The sequence below is a fragment of the Salvelinus fontinalis genome, chromosome 13 (genome assembly GCF_029448725.1).
Source record: "Salvelinus fontinalis isolate EN_2023a chromosome 13, ASM2944872v1, whole genome shotgun sequence".
In the NCBI taxonomy this organism is placed as follows: Eukaryota; Metazoa; Chordata; class Actinopteri; order Salmoniformes; family Salmonidae; genus Salvelinus; species Salvelinus fontinalis.
In genome coordinates this window covers 27,079,375-27,100,976 of record NC_074677.1, presented here as the reverse complement: position 1 = coordinate 27,100,976, position 21,602 = coordinate 27,079,375, and the positions used below count along the sequence as shown (strand labels likewise).

General features: G+C 39.6%; 1 protein-coding gene across 2 annotated transcripts in view; it reads right to left on the bottom strand.

The window, feature by feature from the left end:
- The window catches only part of LOC129868336 (delta-sarcoglycan-like), a 297,860-nt gene extending 282,953 nt beyond the window's left edge, over positions 1–14,907 (bottom strand). Inside the window, exon 1 of one of the 2 annotated variants that reach the window (XM_055942228.1) lies at positions 14,222–14,907. The gene's annotated coding sequence lies outside the window, so the exon portion shown is untranslated. The remainder of the gene's footprint in view (positions 1–14,221) is intronic. The other variant, XM_055942225.1, reaches the window with a different exon arrangement.
- Positions 14,908–21,602: the final 6,695 nt, after the last annotated feature.

The window sequence follows — 21,602 nt, the reverse complement described above, 5'->3', positions numbered from 1 at the left end:
AAGCTGTTTCAAAAATTACACGATTACCATAAATAGTGACAACAGCGCCCCCAGCCTCAACAGGTTAACAAACATATGCCACAAGAACTAGAATTGTCTTATGTGTATCCCACAAAAAAGGTTCACTGTTATAAGCTAACTTTTTTGATAATTTTAAGCAAAATTCCCCAAATTCCAGGGCTTAACCTGTCTAGGATCAGCGTGGCGCTAGCGGCACACCCCCCCCCCCCCCCCACTGAAAAACCAGTGCCGCGAAATTCAAAAAAAATATTTTTTTAAAATATTTAACTTTCACACATTAAAGTCCAATACAGCTAATGAAAGACACAGATCTTGTGAATCCAGTCAACATTTCCGATTTTTAAAATGTTTTACAGGGAAGACACAATATGTAAAGATGTACATCTATTACCTAAAAACACATTAGCATAATCCACCATCTTTTATTTGTCCACCAACACCAGTAGCCATCACCAATTCGGCTAAACTAAGATATTTATAGCCCCTAACCAACAAAAAAACTCATTAGATGACAGTCTGATAACATATTTATGGTATGGGATAGGTTTTGTTAGAAAAAAGTGCATATTTCAGGTAGATGGCATAGTTTACAATTGCACCCACCGTCACAAATGGACTAGAATAATTACAATGAGCAACGTGTTTACCTAACTACTAATCATCAAACATTTCGTAAAAATACACAGCATACACGAATTGAAAAGACACAGATCCTGTGAATACAGACAATATTTCAGATTTTCTAAGTGTCTTACAGCGAAAACACAATAAATCGTTATATTAGCTTAGCACATAGCAATTAGCAGCCCAGCATTGATTCTAGCCAAAGTGAGCGATAAAAGTCAACATCGCCAAAAGATATTAATTTTTTCACTAACCTTCTCAGAATTCTTCCGATGACACTCCTGTAACATCACATTACAACATGCATATACAGTTTGATCGAAAATGTTTATATTTAGCCACCAAAATCATGGTTAGACAATGTGAAATGTAGACAAGCTGGTAAAGAAAAAGTCCTTGCGCCACTTAGACAGTGATCTACTCTTATACATAAATACTCATAAACGTGACTAAAAAATATAGGGTGGACAGGGATTGATAGACAATTTAATTCTTAATACAATTGCGTTATTACATTTTTTAATTTATCCTTACTTTTCAATACAGTTTGCGCCAAGCGAAGCTACGTCAAAAAACATGGCGTCCTAAGCCACTAAAATGTTTCGACAGAAACACGATTTATCATAATAAAAATGTCCTACCTTGAGCTGTTCTTCCATCAGTATCTTGGGCAAAGGATCCTTTCTTGGGAGAAATCGTCTTTTGGTGGAAAGCTGTCCTCTTGCCATGTGGAAATGTCAACTGAGTTCGGGATGAACTGAAAAGCGTGCCCAACTTTTCACATCGTTGCAAAAATAAATGTCCCAAAATCGCACTAAACGGATATAAATTGCTATAAAACGCTTTAAATTAACTACCTTATGATGTTTTTAACTCCTATAACGAGTGAAAAGATGACCGGAGAAATATAACAGGCTAAACTAACGCTTGGAAAAATAGCAGGTCGATGTCCTCCACGCGCATTACGCAGCTGCAAAGGAGCTCCTACCTACAGGGTTTTTTGATTTATAGGGCCTGTGAACGCGCAATCGACCCCATTGGAATCGTCATCACGTAAAGGCATCCAGGGGAAGACGTAAGAAGTGTCCGTATAGTCATAGCAATGACAGTGCCCTTTTAACTGACTTCAGAAGAGTGGCCAACATTTCTCAAATCTGACTCCATGTCAGGGAAATTGCTGTAGAATGGGCTCTGTTCCACTTAGAGACAAAATTTCAACTCCTATAGAAACTATAGACTGTTTTCTATCCAATAATAATAATAATATGCATATTGTACGATCAAGGATTTTGTGGGAAGCCGTTTCAAAAATTAGCCAAATTAGCATAAATAGTCTAAACAGCGCCCCCATCCCCAACAGGTTAAATTTTCCAATCCTTTTCATCCCAAAACATAACTAAATGTTTAATATGTCAAGGGCTATGAATACTTTCTGAAGGCACGGTATATCCGCCTATCACACCTACAATGACAGTCTTGCACACACACACGCTTACATTGCTTTGGGATAGCTCCCTTTTTTCAATTTTCGCCGAAATGTCAAACCCAAATCTAACTGCCTGTAGCTCAGGCCCTGTAGCAAGGATATGCATATTCTTGGTACCATTTCAAAGGAAACACTTTGAAGTTTGTGGAAATGTGAATTGAATGTAGTAGAATATAACACAATAGATATAGTAGAAGAAAATACAAAGAAAAAAACAACCTGTTTTTTTACCACCAAATGCAAGAGAATGGTCAGTGTTATAGCCATCACTCTGGTTGTAATTCCGATAGTGTCCACAAGATGGAAGCAGTGTATGTGCAAAGATGGATAACTTCAAGAATGACTGAACCTCAAGACTTTTAGTGTGAAGTCCCCAGGTACATTTGGGCAAATCGTGAAGGAGACATTCGCATTCATATTCCATTTTTCTGCAAGAATATCGTCAAATCTGTATACTTGGACTTTGATTTAGCTTTCCAAGTATTAGTAGCCATATTATAAGTTTAACATTTACAAAACAAACAGTTTTCATAACTTCATAAATCTGAATATCCTTATAATTTTTGTCCAAAATGAAAAGGCATGCTGTTGTACAAGGTTAGTAGCTACATTTTACGACATATACATGGTTTCCGGATACTCCCATAAAGCCCAGCTCATTGGCTATCTAGCTAGCTTTGTTAGACCCCGATTGGTGCTTATTTGACCAAAGATACAGTCGTTCAAGTGATGGCCGCCCGCGTCATCGGTGTGCCATGAAGGCGTCGCTCTCTGACCAAATATGGTGTCCTATAGGATATAATACACCCCTAATAAAATAGTGAAGACTTGTTATCTTCTAGGATCTCTGAGGAATAGATACGAATGTGATTTGACTCGTTGAAACAACATTTAGGGTGAGATTTTCACAGATTCCTTTCGTTGCAAATTGAACGAGTGGAAATACAACATCGATCGTACATGCTATATGGACCTTTGAAGGATATGAAAAATTATTTTTTCTAACAAAATGACACTTCATGTTATCTCTGAGACCGTTTAGATGATAAATTAGAGCAAGATTTCAGAATGTAAGTACTATTATTATTTATCCTGCTACCAGTCATTTATCCAAATCCCCGCCTACATGTATATATCTACCTCAAACTACTCCAGTGTCCCTGCATTGTAAACGTGGTATTGAAACTGACCCTGTATATAGCTTCCACGATTATTTCTTATTTCACATGTTTTCTTTATTATATATGCATATTTTGTTATTAGTTATACTATTTTGATATTGATTACTGCACTGTTGGTATAGTATACAAGTTAAGCATTTCACTGTACTTGTGCATGTGACAATAAACTTATACTGTGAATGAGAAAGAAGTGTGCATATACAGTACCAGTCAAAAGAATGGACACAACTACTCATTCTAGGGTTTTTCTTTATTTTTTCTATTTTCTACATTGTAGATTAATAATGAAAACATAGAAATTATGAAAAAACACATATGGAATCATGTAGTAACCTAAAAAAGTGTTAAATCAAAATATATTTTAATATTGAGATTCTTCAAAGTAGCCACCCTTTGCCTAATGACAGCTTTGCACACTCTTGGCATTCTCTCAACCACCTTCATGAGGTAGTCACTTGGAATGCATTTCAATTAACAGGTGTGCCTTGTTAAAAGTTAATTTGTGGAATTTCTTTCCTTCTTAATGCATTTGAGCCAATCAGTTGTGTTTTGACAAGGTCGGGTGTTATACAGAAGATAGCCCTATTTGGTAAAAGACCAAGTCAATTTTATGGCAAGAACAGCTTAACTTCTTATGGTTGCAGGGGCAGTATTGAGTAGCTTGGATGAAAGATGCACAGAGGTGCCCAGAGTAAACGGCCTGCTCCTCAGTCATAGTTGCTAATATATGCATATTATTATTAGTATTGGATAGAAAACACTCAGAAGTTTCTAAAACTGTTTGAATTATGTCTGTGAGTATAACAGAACTCATATGGCAGGCAAAAACCTGAGAAGTTCCACTTCCTGTTTGGAATTTTTCTGAGGCTGGTAGTTTTTCAACCAAGCTCTCATTGAAATTACAGCGAGATATGGATGAGTTTTCACGTCCACGGCTTCCACTAGATGTCAACAGTCAATAGAACTTTGTCTGATGACTCTGCTGTGAAGGGGGGCCGAGGGAGACAGGAATGAGTAACCAAAGCCATGAGGTGACCACGCTTTGACCATGCGCGTTCAGGTGGGAGGCAGCTCCGTTCCATCGCTCATCTGAAGTCAATGTAATTCTCCGATTGGAACGTTATTCAAGATGTATGTTAATTTCTCTAGAGTAGAGGGCAGCATTTTCACGTTTGGATGAAAACCATACCCAAATTCAACTCCCAGCTACTCATCCCCAGGAGATAAGATATGCATATTATCAGTAGATTTGGATAGAAAACACTCTGACGTTTCTAAAACTGTTTGAATCATGTCTGTGAGTATAACAGAACTTATTTAGCAGGCGAAACTCCGAGGACAAACTATTCAGATTGTTTTTTTGAGGTCACTGTCTTTTCAATGAATTTCATTGGGAAACCAGATTTCTAAGCGAATTGCTTGCAGTTCCTATGGCTTCCACTGGATGTCAACAGTCTTGAGAAATAGGTTGAGGTTATTCCTTTGTGTAATGAAGAAATACGGCCATCTTGAAGTCGAGTCACTCCAGGTGTCGTGTTTGATTGAAGTGCATGTCCAAAAGGCATGTTACATTTCGTTTTAATCCTGTATTGAACACAGATCATCCTGTCTTCAATTCTATCAATTATTAACGTTAAAAAATACCTAAAGTTATATTACAAAAGTAGTTTGACATTTTTTGATAAAGTTTACAGGTAACCTTTGAGATATTTTGTCGTCACGTTTGAGCAAGTTGGAACCTGTGTTTTTCTGGATCAAACGCGCCAAATAAATGGACATTTTGGATATATATAGACGGAATTAATCGAACAAAAGGACCATTTGTGATGTTTATGGGACATATTGGAGTGCCAACAACAGAAGCTCGTCAAAGGTAAGGCATGAATTATATTTTTATTTCTGCGTTTTGTGTCGCACCTGCAGGCTTGAAATATGCTTCTCTCTTTTTGTTTACTATTGTGCTATCCTCAGATAATAGCATCGTATGCTTTCGCCGAAAAGCCTATTTGAATTCTGACATTTTGGCTGGATTCACAACCAGTGTAGCTTTAATTTGGTATCTTTCATGTGTGATTTAATGAAAGTTTGATTTTATAGTAATTTTCATAGTAATTAATATTAATTTGGCGCTCTGCATTTTCTCAGGCTTTTTGCCAAGTGATACAGTAGCGTCTTGCCTAAACTCATATTTTTTTTATACAAATATGAACTTTATCAAACAAAACATGCGTGTATTGTGTAACATAAAGTCCTATGAGTGTCATCTGATGAAGATCATCAAAGGTTAGTGATTCATTTTATCTCTATTTGTGGCTCCTCTCTTTGGCTGGAAAAATGGCAGAATTTTTCTTTGAGTTGGTGGTGACCTAACATAATTGTTTGTGGTGCTTTTGCTGAAAAGCCTATTTGAAATCGGACACCTTGGTGGGATTAACAACAATATTACCTTTAAAATTATATAAGACACATGTATGTTTGAGGAATTTTAATTATGAGATTTCTGTTGTTTGAATTTGGCACCCTGCACTTTCACTGGCTGTTGTCATATCGATCACGTTACCGGGATTGCAGCAATATGAAGTTAACTAAACAGAGAAACAACAGTCAATCATTACTTTAAGACATGAAGGTCAGTCAATCCGGAAAATGTTAAGAACTTTGAAAGTTTTTTCAAGTACAGTCGCAAAAAACATCCAGCGCTACGATGAAACTGGCTCTCATGACGACCGCCACCGGAAAGGAAAACCCAGAGTTACCTCTGCTGCAGATGATAAGTTCATTAGAGTTATCTGCACCTCAGATTGCAGCCAAAATAAATGCTTCACAGAGTTCAAGTAACAGACACAACTCAACATCAACAGTTCAGAGGAGACTGAGTGAATCAGGCATTCATGGCTGAATTTCTGCAAAGAAACCACTACTAAAGAACACCACTAATAAGAAGAGACTTGCTTGGGCCAAGAAACAAGAGTAATGAACATTAGATCAGTGGAAATTTGTCCTTTGGTCTGATTAGTCCAAATTTGAGATTTTTAGTTCTAACCGCCATGTCTTTGTGCGAAGCAGAGTAGGTGAATGGATGATCTCCGCATGTGTGGTTCCCACCGTGAAGCATGGAGGAGGAGGTGTGATGGTGTGGGAATGCTTTGCTGATGACACTGTCAGTGATTTATTTAGAATTCAAGGCATTCTTAACCAGCATGGCTACCACAGCATTCTGCAGCGATACGCCATCCTATCTGGTTTGTGCTTAGTGGGACTATCAATTGTTTTTCAACAGGACAATGACCCAAAACACATCTCCAGGCTGTGTAAGGGCTATTTGACCAAGGAGAGTAATGGAATGCTGCATCAGATGACCTGGCCTCCACAATCACCCGACCTCAAGCCAATTGAGATGGTTTGGGATGAGTTGAATCACAGAGTGAAGGAAAAGCAGTCAACAAGTGCTCAGGATTTGTGGGAACTCCTTCAGGACTGTTGAAAAAGCATTCCTCATGAAGTTGGTTGAGAGAATTCCAAGAGTGTGCAAAGCTGTCATCAATGCAAAGGGTGGCTACTTTGAAGAATCTCAAATCTCAAATATATTTTGATTTGTTTAACACTTTTTTGGTTACTACATATGTGTTATTTCATAGTTTTGATGTCTTCATTATTATTCTACAATGTAGAAAAGTTAAGTTTAAAAAAGTTAAGAAAAACCCTTGAATGAGTAGGTGTGTCCAAACTTTTGTCTGGAACTGTACATGGAATTACATGAGTGAAACTGAGATAAAAGGTCTTGGTTAAAGAGAGAGAGAAAAAAACCTGCATTGACAAATGTTCCCATAAAGCCTGCAATATGCCCACAGGGATTTGTCGACGTTTTCAATAATTATCCATTTCTAATCCCTCCATTCCTAGATATTTTACTTTAGTCCACTGAAAACCAAGAGTTAAGAAAATGAAATCTCAGAAGCTCATTAGTCAAAGCAGCCATCCATTCAACAGGTAAATATCGCCATCGCTCATAAAGTCAATATTATCCATGAAGCCTGACAGCATTAGTATCACGATACATATTTCTTTAGCTTTTTCTGCCCTCCAGTATACAACAAAATATACACATGAGCTTGCAAATGTAGGCTACTTACATAGTAGAATGTTGGAATAATCAGGCATGTTAAAAAGTAGCATCTAAATTCAGAAAACAAATATTACCCAGATGCTGCCAATGCTGCCAACGCAACTGCTGTTCCAGTCCCCTTGCTGGGAGAATCTGCATTAAAATGATATGCTGCATTATTGTGCACTTAACTGCGTGCCAGAGGCACTTGTGCTGAGTTTGTTATACCAGAGAATTCAGTGGCTCACGCCTGGAGATGGAATAATTTATGAATTTGCTTCCTGACTCATTTAATTTTCTCCACAACTCAAAGGGCACCCATGTCTGGTTTCCTCATCCCTGTAAACAGTACCAAGTGCACACTAAGCAGCAACATACACACAGACACACACACACACACACACACAAATGCACACATAGACACATACATACACACACACGCCTGCACAGGTCGTGGCTGTAAATATCAATGTACAGTAGCCAAAATACACAAGCGATAAAGTGATTCGCCAGCAGGAGCAAAAAATATTTTTGCTATGTCAGATTGTTAGTGCAATTCTCACATATAAACTTAATTGGGAGGAAGGATGTTCGACATGCTTTTGACATTTGTATCACAAACAATATTTTTTTAAATCATGATGAAAGTTGCCATTTTAGGCCCTTTTTTGACCTACTGTATACTGTACATGTCTCCTGTAAGACCCTATGATCTGTGAACCGTACATGATACAGACAACATCTTGGTGTCGTTATACTTCTTATAGTATGCTCTCAAATATGCAGTATATGTAGATTCTGAAAAAAAAGTACATTCATTTATTCAATATAAAAAATATTAATATGAATATCTCAAAAGTACCCTTTCTGATTTATCTTATTTTTAGACATGTTGTTTGTAACAATATTATACTCTTCAAACATGTTGTACGGTGTGCGTACTGGCGGTAGAGAAGTCAGGCGCAGGAGAGCAAAGACTGTGTTCCAATGGCGCAGTTTAATGATAAAAATCACCGTGAACAAAACACAATAATCATAATGGGACAAAACCCCAGACATAACGTGCACAAGCACTTACATAAAACAATACCGGACAAGGACATGTGGGGAACAGAGGGTTAAATACTCAACATGTAATTGAACCAGGTGTGTAAACCAGGTGTGTGGGAAGACAAGACAAAACAAATGGAAAATGAAAGGTGGATCGGCAATGGCTAGTAAACTGTCGACGTCGACCGCCGAACGTCGCCCGAACAAGGAGAGGGACCGACTTCGGAGGAATTCGTGACACACGTCAAATTTCCAAGGTGGGCTCTCATTTTTTAAACATAGAAATGTACATTACAGTCAACCAGTCACATTATGGTCATTAACCACTCAGAGCCCTGCTTAAGGATTGCACATTCAAAGAGAGAAAGAGCTCCCTTTGAATCAATTTCATATTCACTGTGTTGGTGGTGCTGATCAAATGTATCATAAATTCAGAATTAGCAGAGCCCGCTCTGGAAATGTACTGTATATTGTTCCAAACAATATGTCTTAACTTCTTGCGACTATAGGGGGTGCTGTTTTCTCATTAGCATAATTTGCATTACAGATTAAACGGCTTCCTACTCAATTCTTGCTCATACAATATGCATATTATTACTATTATTGGATAGAAAACACTCTCTAGTTTCTATAGCCGTTGGAATTTTGTCTCTGAGTGAAACAGAACTCAATCTACAGCACTTTTCATGATAGGGAGTCAGATTTCAAACATTTTGGCCACTGATCTGGAGTCAGTTTAAAGCTCACTGTAAATGCTATGGAGAAACAGACACTGCTTACGTCTTCCCCTGGATGTCTGTGCGTGATGACGCTTTGAATGGTGTCGATTGCGCAATCAGTTTCTCTATAAGACACCAAATAGCGGAAGTAGCTTACCTTTGCTGCCTGCGCCTTGCGCGCGAAGGACATCGGACTCGCCTCCTTCCAAGCGTTAGTTTAGCCAGTAATATTTCTCCGGTCATGTTTTTACCCGTTATAGGTGTTAACAGCATCATAAGGTAGTTAATTTGAACCGTTGTATAGCAATTTATATCCTTTTAGTGCGATTTTGAGGCATTGCTTTATTGTGCACTTTGAAGCGCTGGACACATTTCGGGGTCCCGGTCGTACGTTAGTGGGCATTTCGACGGACAAGTGGACATCTTTTAACCAAAAAGAAGATTAGACCCAAGAAAGGATTCTTTGCCCAAGATTCTGATGGGAGAACAGCTCATAGTAAGAACAATTTATGATGATAAATCGTGTTTCTGTCGATAAATGTTAAACGTTTATGCAGCCATCTTGTTTGCTATAGCTTCACTTGGCGCAACCTGTATTGAAAAGTAAGGATAATTTAAAAAATGTAATTCCGCGATTGTATTAAGAATTAAATTGTCTATCAATCGCTGTCCACCCTGTATTTTTTAGTCAAGTTTATGAGTATTTATGTATAAGACTAGATCACTGTCTAATATGGTGCAGGACATTTTCTGACCAGCTGAGCTACTTTTGTCATTGTCTAACCATGATTTTGGTGGCTAAATATGCACATTTTCGAACAAACTCTATATGTATGATGTAATATGATGTTACAGGAGTGTCATCTGAAGAATTCTGAGAAGGTTAGTGAAAAAATGTATATATTTTGGCGATGATAACGATATCGCTTTGGCTTGAATCAATGGTCGGGTAACGTTTGCGTATGTGGTATGCTAATATAACGATTTATTGTGTTTTCGCCGTAAAACACTTAGAAAATCTGAAATGTTGTCTGAATTCACAAGATCTGTGTCTTTCCATTGCTATGTGCTGTGTATTTTTAAGAAATGTTTTATGATGAGTAAATTGGTAATACACGTTGCTCTGTGTAGTAATTCTAGGAGCTTTGGTGAGATTTGTGATGGTGGCTGCAATGGCAAACTATGATTTATACCTGAAATATGCACATTTTTCTAACAAAACCTATCCTATACCATAAATATGTTATCAGACTGTCATCTGATGAGGTTTTTTCTTGGTTAGTGGCTATCAATATCTTAGTTTAGCCGAATTGGTGATAGCTACTGGTGTTGAGAAAAAATGGTGGACAAAGAAAAATAGTGTCTTTTGCTAACGTGTTTAGCTAATAGATTTACATATTGTGTCTTCCCTGTAAAACATTTTAAAAATCTGAAATGGTGGCTTTATTCACAAGATCTGTATCTTTCATTAGGTGTCTTGGACTTGTGATTTAATGATATTTAGATGGGGGGGGGGGGGGGGGGGTGCTCCCGGATCCGGGGTTGAGGCTCGTTAGAGGTTAAAGGCCCCGTGCAGTCAAACATGTGATTTCCCTGCGTTTTATATATACAGTGGGGAGAACAAGTATTGGATACACTGACGATTTTGCAGGTTTTCCTACTTACAAAGCATGTAGAGGTCTGTAATTTTTATCATAGGTACACTTCAACTGTGAGAGACGGAATCTAAAACAAAAATCCAGAAAATCACATTGTATGATTTTTAAGTAATTCATTTGCATTTTATTGCATTCCTTTTTATCCCAGTCCTTTTTCCACAAAACTTAATCTAAAATTGTTGAACGAGTTTCCTGTAAACAATAGATATTATATTCCCTCTCTTTTAGCCATGTAAATACTGATTGTCTTTTCTTATTATCTGCTAACGTGGAACCCAAACCAGCTGCGCGCGTGCGCCATCGTGCATCCATTTATTCCCCCCCCCCCCCACCAAACGCGATAATGACACACATTTTAAAATATCAAAACAAACTCTGAACCAATTACATTAATTTAGGGACAGGTCAAAAAGCATTAAACCTTTATGGTAATTTAGCTAGCTAGTTTGCACTTGTCCTGGGATATAAACATTGAGTTGTTATTTTACCTGAAATGCACAAGGTCCTCTACTCTGACAACTAATCCACACATATAACGGTCAACCATATCGTTTCTAGTTATCTCTCCTCCTAGGCCTTTTCTTCTCTTGACTTTATATTGCGATTAGCAACTTTCATAAATTACGTGTATTACCGCCACCGACCTCGTTCGTATTTCAGTCACCCACGTGGGTATAACTAATGAGGAGATGGCATGTGGGTACCTGCTTCAATAAACCAATGAGGAGATGGGAGAGGCAGGACTTGCAGCGCAATCTGCATCATTCAGTAGAGAGAGATACAGTTGTTTTGTCATAAGACAGGGTCTGTGATTGTCCTCAGACAGACAATGGAAGCAGATTGGTTCTCAATGTACCTGACAGAGGACAATTAAAGTGTGTTTTCTATGTTCTTTCCTAAATCCAAGGATACCGGCTTCATCTGTGAGCATTCAAAAAACAAAAAAGGACAACTCCTCTTATTATTTAATCATAATGGTTTCGCAAACCCCCATTAAGTATGTATTCACATTTATTTGAGACTTGCCTTCTGGTGCTTAGTTTCCTCCTCCGAGCCCTGCATCCAGCTTAGGGGTTTGTTCTTGCGAGACTTCAAAAGAAATGCAATAATTTTTTATATATTATGTAATTATTTAACTGGGTTTTATGGTTGTTCATTTTTAAACACAAATGCATGTGGAGTCCCACCAATTAGAGGAGGTCTGGTTGCCTGTTCATTAGTCAAGGCAAAGTCAGCTTCCAGTTTACTCTGCCCTCAAAGCACAGTTGATATCTACTCCTCACACGGCCCAAACATGATTCAATACTACAGTAAGAAGGGCTCCCAGGTGACGCAGCGGTCTAAGGCACTTCATCTCAGTGCTAGAGGAGTCACTACAGACCATGGTTCAATTCCAGGCTGTAACACAACTGGCCGTGATTGGGAGTCCCATAGGGCGTAGCACAATTGGCCCAGTGTCGTCCTTAGGGTTTGGCCGGGGTAGACCGTCATTGTAAATAAGACTTTGTTCTTAACCGACTTGCCGAGTTAAATGAAGGTTAAAAAGAAGAAAACACAATAACAGATAATGTAGGCCTACACAGAATAGACTGCTTTTCAAGCTCACTGACAATAACATACTTTTTTTTTTTTTATTACCCAAAAAAGAAGACCAAATATTTCCAAAAGGCTGGCTCAGTCACAGTCTGTTCCAGGGATAGGAAGTGCATTTTATTCATATCATCAACACCATATTCCTCATTTTATGACACACACAGAACTTTCTGAATGTAACAAGAGCACTGAGTAGTGAGGTCAGATATGTAAAAGGATTTGAGTTGTTTGAGGGGCAATTCTGTATTGAATGGTGAGAGGCAAGGGTATCTTTGCTGTATTTGACATTTAATAAAGTTGTAAGACTTTCAGGTGATGTCTTTTTCAATCTAATGCGCTTACTCTGTGTGTGTTTGTGCATGTGTGTGCGTATGCTTATGTATGAACAGTCAGACAGGGAGATGTTGAAATCGAAACAATTTACCTACCATGATGTAGTATGCATCATCAAAGGTGTAAATTCTATCTCAAACACTTTCCACATTTCTGTAATCACAGCATCTTCTACACTCACCCCAACAATATCATAATCCAGTAGGAACCTCAGCGTTGCACTGCACTGAGCAGCCCCTGCTGCTCTATAACATCCCAAATCAAACTTTGTGTCAGTATTTTACAGAAATGATGATCTGCTTCTGTGAGCAGCAATGTTCCCTCTACTGTATCTTTCTAGCGCTGGACCAATGCTAAAGACGGAGGCACAGCGCAATCTTATCTTCAGCAGGTGAACAAAGTAGCTAATTCTGTCTGTCAATTGATTTCCTCCAGACACATGGAGGGATTTCTCTTCAGTGGCCAGGTAGGATACCAACTTGCACCCCAGCGCTCATTACACATTCATTCCCAGTGAAATGTAGTAGTTTTGGGGATGGATTCTCTCCCTCCGAGGCCAGGCACACCAGGCAGTTGCAAGCCACAGAATAGGTGTATATGATCACACATGACTCCCCTCTGGGCATATATGCATCCTGCACAGGGTGAACTCCATACAGAAGGGAACTGTGGGATATGCATCAGGCCAGCATTCATCTGTGTATGTGTGTCACTTAAAGTACAGAGAGAGTAATGGAAGAAGGCATAACCAATATTAATCCACCTCTCTCTTCACCCGACCGTCTCATTCTAGTAAGTAACCCCTCTCCTTTTTGCGCTGAGAGAGGATTCTTTCTGGCGAGACACTATCACATAGTATCCAAATGAGAAAACATTCAACACAGTGACAAAAAACACGAGCCCGAATCTCCAAATACTCATTGTAAGAAACTATTCAGTCACCTAGAGTAAGCACCCTTCTTCTCAAGTACCATGTAATCTGCATCCATTATCAAATGATTCACAGTATTTTAATTTGACTCCTGACTTGATAAAAGTACCATGTGTGTGCTGAGATGAAATGCTAAAGTATTATTTATGTTCACTGCAATAAAGCAGCAGATTTGAAGCTTTCCAGACTGAAACTGACTTCTCATCCTGCATGTGGAAGAATTAGACGTTTTTGGGATTGTATCTATGTCACCATTCATCTGTGTCAATGAGCTGGTCATAATCCTCTCTAACAGTACCGAAGACTGTAGTCCAAGTGTAAGTGGGACATTTCTTTTTTTTAAATAAGACAATTAAAAACTAACCATACATCAAACTGCACAACATTTGGCAAACCTCTCCCTTTGATCAAAATGTCACTGCGTGTGATAATTTCCTGAAGAAGAGAACAGTTATTTCAGCAGTGCAGAACACAAACAAACAAACCAAAAAACACATGATAAAGTAAAGCAAGAACCTACCTCTTAGTCAGATGCCAAAAATCACAGTCTTGGACAAGTCAGAAAACCATAGAGCTGATGAGCAGCCAGTGTTTCTTTTCTTTCGGTTTGGCGTCTAAGAAGGAATTCCTTCTAATGTATATCTACAAAAGCATGGAATCCAGCAGCGGACTGTGCTCCATGGGGCTCTAGAGCAGCAAGGCTGTCATTGCCTCCGGTGGCTGTGCAGGGCTGACTGTTAGGCAGGTAGAACTGAAACAGGAGGATACAAGTGCTCAACAGTAGTCCTCTTTTCTGTGGCTTGGGCAGGAGAGGGAGAACTGAGCATCTTTTTGTGATGTAGAAATCCCAGTGTGAACACCGCCACGCGCCTTTAATCCTCACACGTTTTCAAAAGCAGGTAGGAGATTAAGAAGGTTGGGTAGCATCAACATTGTTCTTCCTAAAGCAGCAACCTCTCTCTTTCCCCCACATCCTTCTGTGCCTCTTTATTTATTTGTGACTGGAGCTATGAGAGAGAGAGTGTGTTTGTTTGTGTGTGTGAGAGAGTGTGTGTGCGAGAGAGAACAGGGAAAGGCAAGAGAGGGAGTGAGAGGAGGGGAGTAGGAGAGAACGAGGGAAAGCGAGAGTGTGAGCAGGAGAGAGAAGCAGGAGAGAGAGCGCAACAGAGAGAGAGCAGGAAAGAGCGAGGGAGGAAGAACGCTTGCACTGTCAGTGACAACATTAGCAGCGCTGAGTAGGTGGAGTTTTCTTTGCAGCAGAGAGGATCATGATTTGAAATCCAAAAGGAGGAAAGAGAGAGTGAGAAAGAGAGAGAGAAGGACAGAGAGAGAGGGGGAGAGTGAGAGAGAGCGATAGAGAGAGAGAGAGAGAGAGAGAGAGAGAGAGAGAGAGAGAAGCTAGAGGGTGAGAGAAGACTGGATGGAAGAGGAATAGAAAGGCAGGATGAGAGAGAAGGAGGTGTAGAGGTTAAGGAAACACACAAGAGGAAGTGAAAGGATGAGAGAAGTGAGAGTGCGAAGGAAGAAAAGAAGGCAGAGAGAATTAACAGTGTTTCCAGCTGTATTGAAGTTGGAAAATTGCCTGCATGATTCCCACTAGAGGTCATACACATTGATTAGAATATTTAAAGGAACACACACCGCATTTAAGAGCCAGTCGGAGAGGGAGGCTCAGCCAGAGTCAATCAATATCATTCATGAAAAGGTTATCGTTGTTCATTGTTTCATGAAAATAGAAGTGGATATGAAGTTGTATTACTCCATAGGCAATTGGGTTAGTTTTAATAGGGGTACAATGGAGTTTTCCAGTTAAAAGACTAATCTCTCCATGCAATTAAAGGCAGGGTTGTCTGATGGTAACTATCAATCAATATTAATGGGGTTTGGAGCTGAAGACAGATTATCTGGTAAACGCTGAGTATAAAAACATTAGCTCTTTCTGTGACATGAACTGAACAGGTGAATCCAGGTGAAAGCTGTGATCCCTTATTGATGTCACTTGTTAAATCCACTTCAATCAGTATAGATGAAGGGGAGGAGACAGGTTTAAGAAGGATTTTGTAGCCTTGAGACAATTGAGGCATGGATTGTGTATGTGTACCATTCAGAGGGTGAATGGGCAAGACAAAATATTTAAGTACCTTTGAACAGGGTATGGTATTAGATGCCAGGCGCAACGGTTTGTGTGTCAACAACTGCAATGCTGCTAGGTTTTTCACACTCAAAAGTTTCCTGTGTGTCAATAATGGTCCACCATGCAAAGGACATCCAGCCAACTTGACAACGGTGGGAAGCATTGGAGTGAACATTGTCCAGTATCCTGGTGTGGAACGCTTTCGACACCTTGTAGAGTCCATGCCCCAAAGAATTGAGGCTGTTCTGAGAGCAAAAGGGGGTGCTACTCAATATTAGGAAGGTGTTCCTAATGTTTTGTAATCTCAGTGTAGATCTGCTACTCAATAACACTTAACTCAATAACATTGTCCCAGACACACTCCATGACTGACACCAATGAGATCATTACTGCAGATTTATTTTTGTGTAACTACAAAACAATACATTCTCATGAGACCTGTTGAAAAATACGTTTTTGTCTGTCTGACGTCAAGAATAACTCCACTCACATTACTAACATGACATGGTATAAATCATTCTTGATCTATTCAGGATCATGGGCGCCTGTGATGCCTGGTACCAAGGTCTGACTCCTGATGCAATAATGAGGCCAATGTAACAGCCTAATAGTGTAGGCAAATACATACACATACACATGCATGCACACACACATACATGACATACTGGAGCAGACACATACAGTGCGTACTGTACACACACACAAACACACACACACACACACATGCATGACAGACTGGAGCAGACACATACAGTACATACTGTACACACACACACACACATAACAGACTGGAGCAGACACATACAGTACACACACACACACTATAAAACACATACAGCTGAACAGACGTACACGTACAATCCCAGTCACGAAGCCCTCACTTCGCCCCAGGCAGGAGGGTGGATATGGCTAAAAACTGCCACAGACAGTTTATTCACACACACACACACACACACACACACACACACACACACACACACACACACACACACACACACACACACACACACACACACACACACACACACACACACTCTCTCTCTCTCCCTGGGCCATTTTCAAACAAACAAACAAACATTGTATTTTGGATGGGACCTAAAGCAGGTGCCTGCGTGCCTTTGACTGAAGATTTTGGGACTCCAAGAATGGAGGCAATAAGTTATCATCATACAACACCCCCCTCCCCCTCACTTACCATCCAACTCAATAAAATGTTTCCAGTAATTCTTGGCTCCATCCCCATGGGGCCCGTAGCTAAAGTACAAATTAAAAAATTATTAACTCAAGCTTCTTACTTCCTCTGACACCCGGACAGAAACTGTTCCATCATTGACAGATATAATATGGACACTTTAGACAGCCCTGTAGAGAACCAATGTCGGCCTGGAACCACAAAGATGTGTTTGTACGCGTCCCATTGAGGATGTGGGTCCCTAAGGTCCACCAGAGCTGTAGGCGATGTGTGCCAAGCATGTGTCAATTTGTATCACGCCAATTGGCACAAAGAGAAAGACACATACTCTAGATACTGGAACTGGATAAGGGAGGGACGGGGTTGATGTGTTTCCAACCCACAGTACGCCAAGGATGGAGACAATAATGAAAAATGGAGCAGCCATGTTCGTATGGGGGGGCACACTGGGACACTTTTATATTTGCTGTAATTTTATACCTCTCAATGCGGAATGTATTTACATCCAGAAATCTTTGGCTGGTAGGCGCAGTGTTCAAAGGCACTGCATCTCAGTGCAAGAGGTATCACTGCAGTACCTGGTTCGAATCCAGGCTGCATCACAGGCCGGGAGTCCCATAGGGTAGAGCACAATTGGCCCAGCCTCGACCGGGTTTGGCCAGGGTAGGCCGTCATTGTAAATAAGAATATGTCTTTAACTGACTTGCCTAGTTAAATAAAGGAAAAACAAAACTTTAAGTTCACCATTCCACTATGAAAACAGATATAGCCCGCAAATCTGATAAGCAAAATTCCACCATCATCTTCCAACAATGGACTTTCTCCCGTTGTTATGTATGTATACATTATAAGCAGAATATTCATAAACTAATCTAAATGCAGCAATGCATCCCACTTGAAACACAAGACATTATAACATCACCTTCAGTGATAAATAAATGGAGACAGATGGAGAGAATGCCTTAAAGCCCAACTGTTCTCTCTGCACTGTTTCAATGAGAAGATGTTTATCAATCTATTTTCATAATAGTTTTATTTATTTATTTATTTATTTTACCGTTATTTTACCAGGTAAGTTGACTGAGAACACGTTCTCATTTGCAGCAACGACCTGGGGAATAGTTACAGGGGAGAGGAGGGGGATGAATGAGCCAATTGTAAACTGGGGATTATTAGGTGACCATGATGGTTTGAGGGCCAGATTGGGAATTTAGTTCAAGATGCTTTGGTAGTGTCCAGTCAGTGCGAATTAAATCAAAGGTACAGTACACAGTGTCTGTCTGTCTGGGCTGGGCTGGGAACAAATTGTCCTGTCTCAGCTAGCAACCTGGTCTCAGACGTAACATAGTAAAAGTAAATCCGGGACACTCCAAATAGTATGATATGTTACGTTTCATATGGTACGTATTAATTTGAGGATGACCATCAATCATTTCGTGTCATATGTTACGAATTACAATTAGTATTGTACAGTATGTTAGGATTTGCAATTCGTATAATATGTATGATATGTTATGAATTCCAATTTAAGGTTAGAGTTAGGAGTTAGGTTAAAGGGTTAAGAGGTTAGGGTTACCTAACATTCTAAGTAGTTGCATTAGTTCAAAGGAAGCAACCTTTGGGTTGCTAGACCTTCACATTATACGCCCATCCCTTCATCCACCCAACCACTCACCCACAATAAACACTGCCACCATGCTACAGACAGCCATGGTACACATGATACAAGTGGGTTAAGGAGGATTCGGCAATGTATGAGCAAAATGAAGTGTGAACCCATTAAATGGCTAATCAGAAACGGATAATGACAATGTTATCTTCATCACAATTGCCCAAAACATCTCATGAGGGTAATAATTGATACGTAAAACAGTTCAATCAAAAGACTGCATGTATGTAGTCGGATGAGTACAGGGATGAGGGACACAGTTTTTTTTATTATCTCTAACTGTTCAAACATCAGCACAGATGAAAGGCACTGATGAATAATGCAGGCTGACTGAGAATGCTGTTCTTCCTTCCAGACTACATTGCGTTATTATTTATTAACACAGAATTTACATGTATCTTCATCTCAATGCCAAGACAACATACCAAGTACGTAAAGTGTTGCTTTTCCTAGTCACTTATATTACATTATATAGTCCATCATCCTGCATTAACATTCATTGGTCCAGTCTCAGCCAAATGTGCCGTAATAGTAAAAACGATCATGTGACTGACTCTCTCCCCTCTAGCCTATGTCATGCACTGTTAACTTCTCTAGGATAGGGGGCAGCATTTTCACGTTTGGATGAAAAGCATACCCAAATTCAACTGCCAGCTACTCATCCCCAGAAGATAAGATATGCATATTGTTAGTAGATTTGGATAGAAAACTGTTTGAATCATGTCTGTGAGTATAACAGAACGTATTTAGCAGGCGAAACCCCGAAGACAAACCATTCAGATTCTTTTTTTTGAGGTCACTCTCTTTTCAATGGATTTTCATTGGGAATACAGATTTCTAACTGACCTTCTTGCAGTTTTTACCGCTTCCACTGGATGTCAACAGTCTTTAGAAATTGGTTGAGGTTTTTTCCTTTGTGTAATGAAGAAGTACGGCCATTTTGAACGAGGGTCACTTGTTGTGTACTGTTTGTTAGAGGCGCGGGACCAGAAAGCTAGCTACAGTTTGTTTTAATCCTGTATTGAACACAGATCATCCCGTCTTCAATTTTTGATTATTTACGTAAAAAAATACCTAAAGTTTAATTTCAAAAGTAGTTTGAAATGTTTTGGCAAAGTTTGCAGGTAACTTTTGACATATTTTGTCGTCAGGTTTCACAAGTTGGAACCTGTGTTTTTCTGGATCAAACACGCCAAATAAATGAACATTTTGGATATATATCGACGGAATTAATTGAACAAAAGGACCATTTGTGATGTTTATGGGACATATTGGAGTGCCAACAAAAGAAGCTCGTCAAAGGTTAGGCATGAATTATATTTTTATTTCTGCGTTTTGTGTCGTGCCTGCAGTGTTGAAATATGCTTCTCTCTCTTTGTTTACTATGGTGCTATCCCCAGATAATAGCATAGTTTGCTTTCGCCTAAAAGTCTATTTGAATTCTGACATGTTGGCTGGATTCACAACCAGTGTAGCTTTAATTTGGTATCTTTCATGTGTGATTTAATGAAAGTTAGATTTTTCTCTGGCTTTTGGCCAAGAAAATATGCATTTTCTCTGGCTTTTGGCCAAGTGAGACAGTAGCGTCCCGCCTAAACTCAGATTTTTGGATATAAATATGAACTTTACCGAACAAAACATACATGTTTTGTGTAACATGAAGTCCTATGAGTGTCATCTGATGAAGATCATTAATGGTTAGTGATTCATTTTATCTCTATTTCTGCTTTTTGTGACTCCTCTCTTTGGCTGGAAAAATGGCTGTGTTTTTCTGTGACTTGGCTCTGACCTAACATAATCGTTTGGTGTGCTTTCGTCGTAAAGCCTATTTGAAATCTGACATGTTGGCTGGATTCACAAGAAGTCTAGCTTTCATTTGGTGTCTTTCATGTGTGATTTCATGAACGTTTGATTTTTATAGTAATTTATTTGAATTTGGCGCTCTGCATTTTTACTGGCTTTTGGCCAAGTGGGACGTTAGCGTCCCACATATCCCAGAGAAGTTAACCAGCACCATAACCATTTGGTGATGCAACAAGTACTGTATCATCCTCTTTAAGTGTAATAAGGCTTGTATCAGCTACTCAGTATCAAAATATAGATATAAAAATATGAATGTGTCCTTTCCTATAGTAAAATAAAACCTTTTCTACTAGGTAACCGTAGGAATCAAGGCCTGACTACACCGTATCACTGCCCTTCAGCAGGAAGCCACAGTATGTACTTTAATGCATTTTCTCAGGGTGGTGCAGGTCTACAGAGAAGGCACTGTAGAGTGAGGAGCAGAGAGAAGGAGCAAAAGGCATAATTGGAGAAAAGCAGATAGATAAACATCACTGGCCAGCAGAGGGACGTTGGGGCTCACTCAGAGAGAAATAAGGCACTTCCCTGCTATTCTCTGATCCGCTCTGACTCCCTTCTATCTGTTGCACACACACACAGGCTTGCATGTATGCATACACCACATATATACACCACACACATACACCACACATATACACCACACGCATACACCACACACATACACCGCACATATACACCGCACACGCATGTGCACGCACACACGCATGCACACACACACACGATATAGCTGCATTTGTAATACCCCTTTCCCTTACAATAGCACCACCATTAATGGTATATCACTGCACTCTGCTGAACTGTGAGGGTGAAGGGACGACAATGGCACTAGGAGACTGAACTTACAACTTACAGCTTTCTGTCAAAACAAGAGTAAGTCTGGGAGTGCTGTGTGCTACACCCCCTAGCTACACTTCGACTTCAAACTTCCCTGTTCTAAGTTCCCACCCCTCAGAAAGCCCTGCTGTGGAAGAGATGTCACACAATTGGGCACAGCTTCCCAGCTTTTTGTGTCCCTGGATTGCAGTAAGTGAATGCCAAACTCA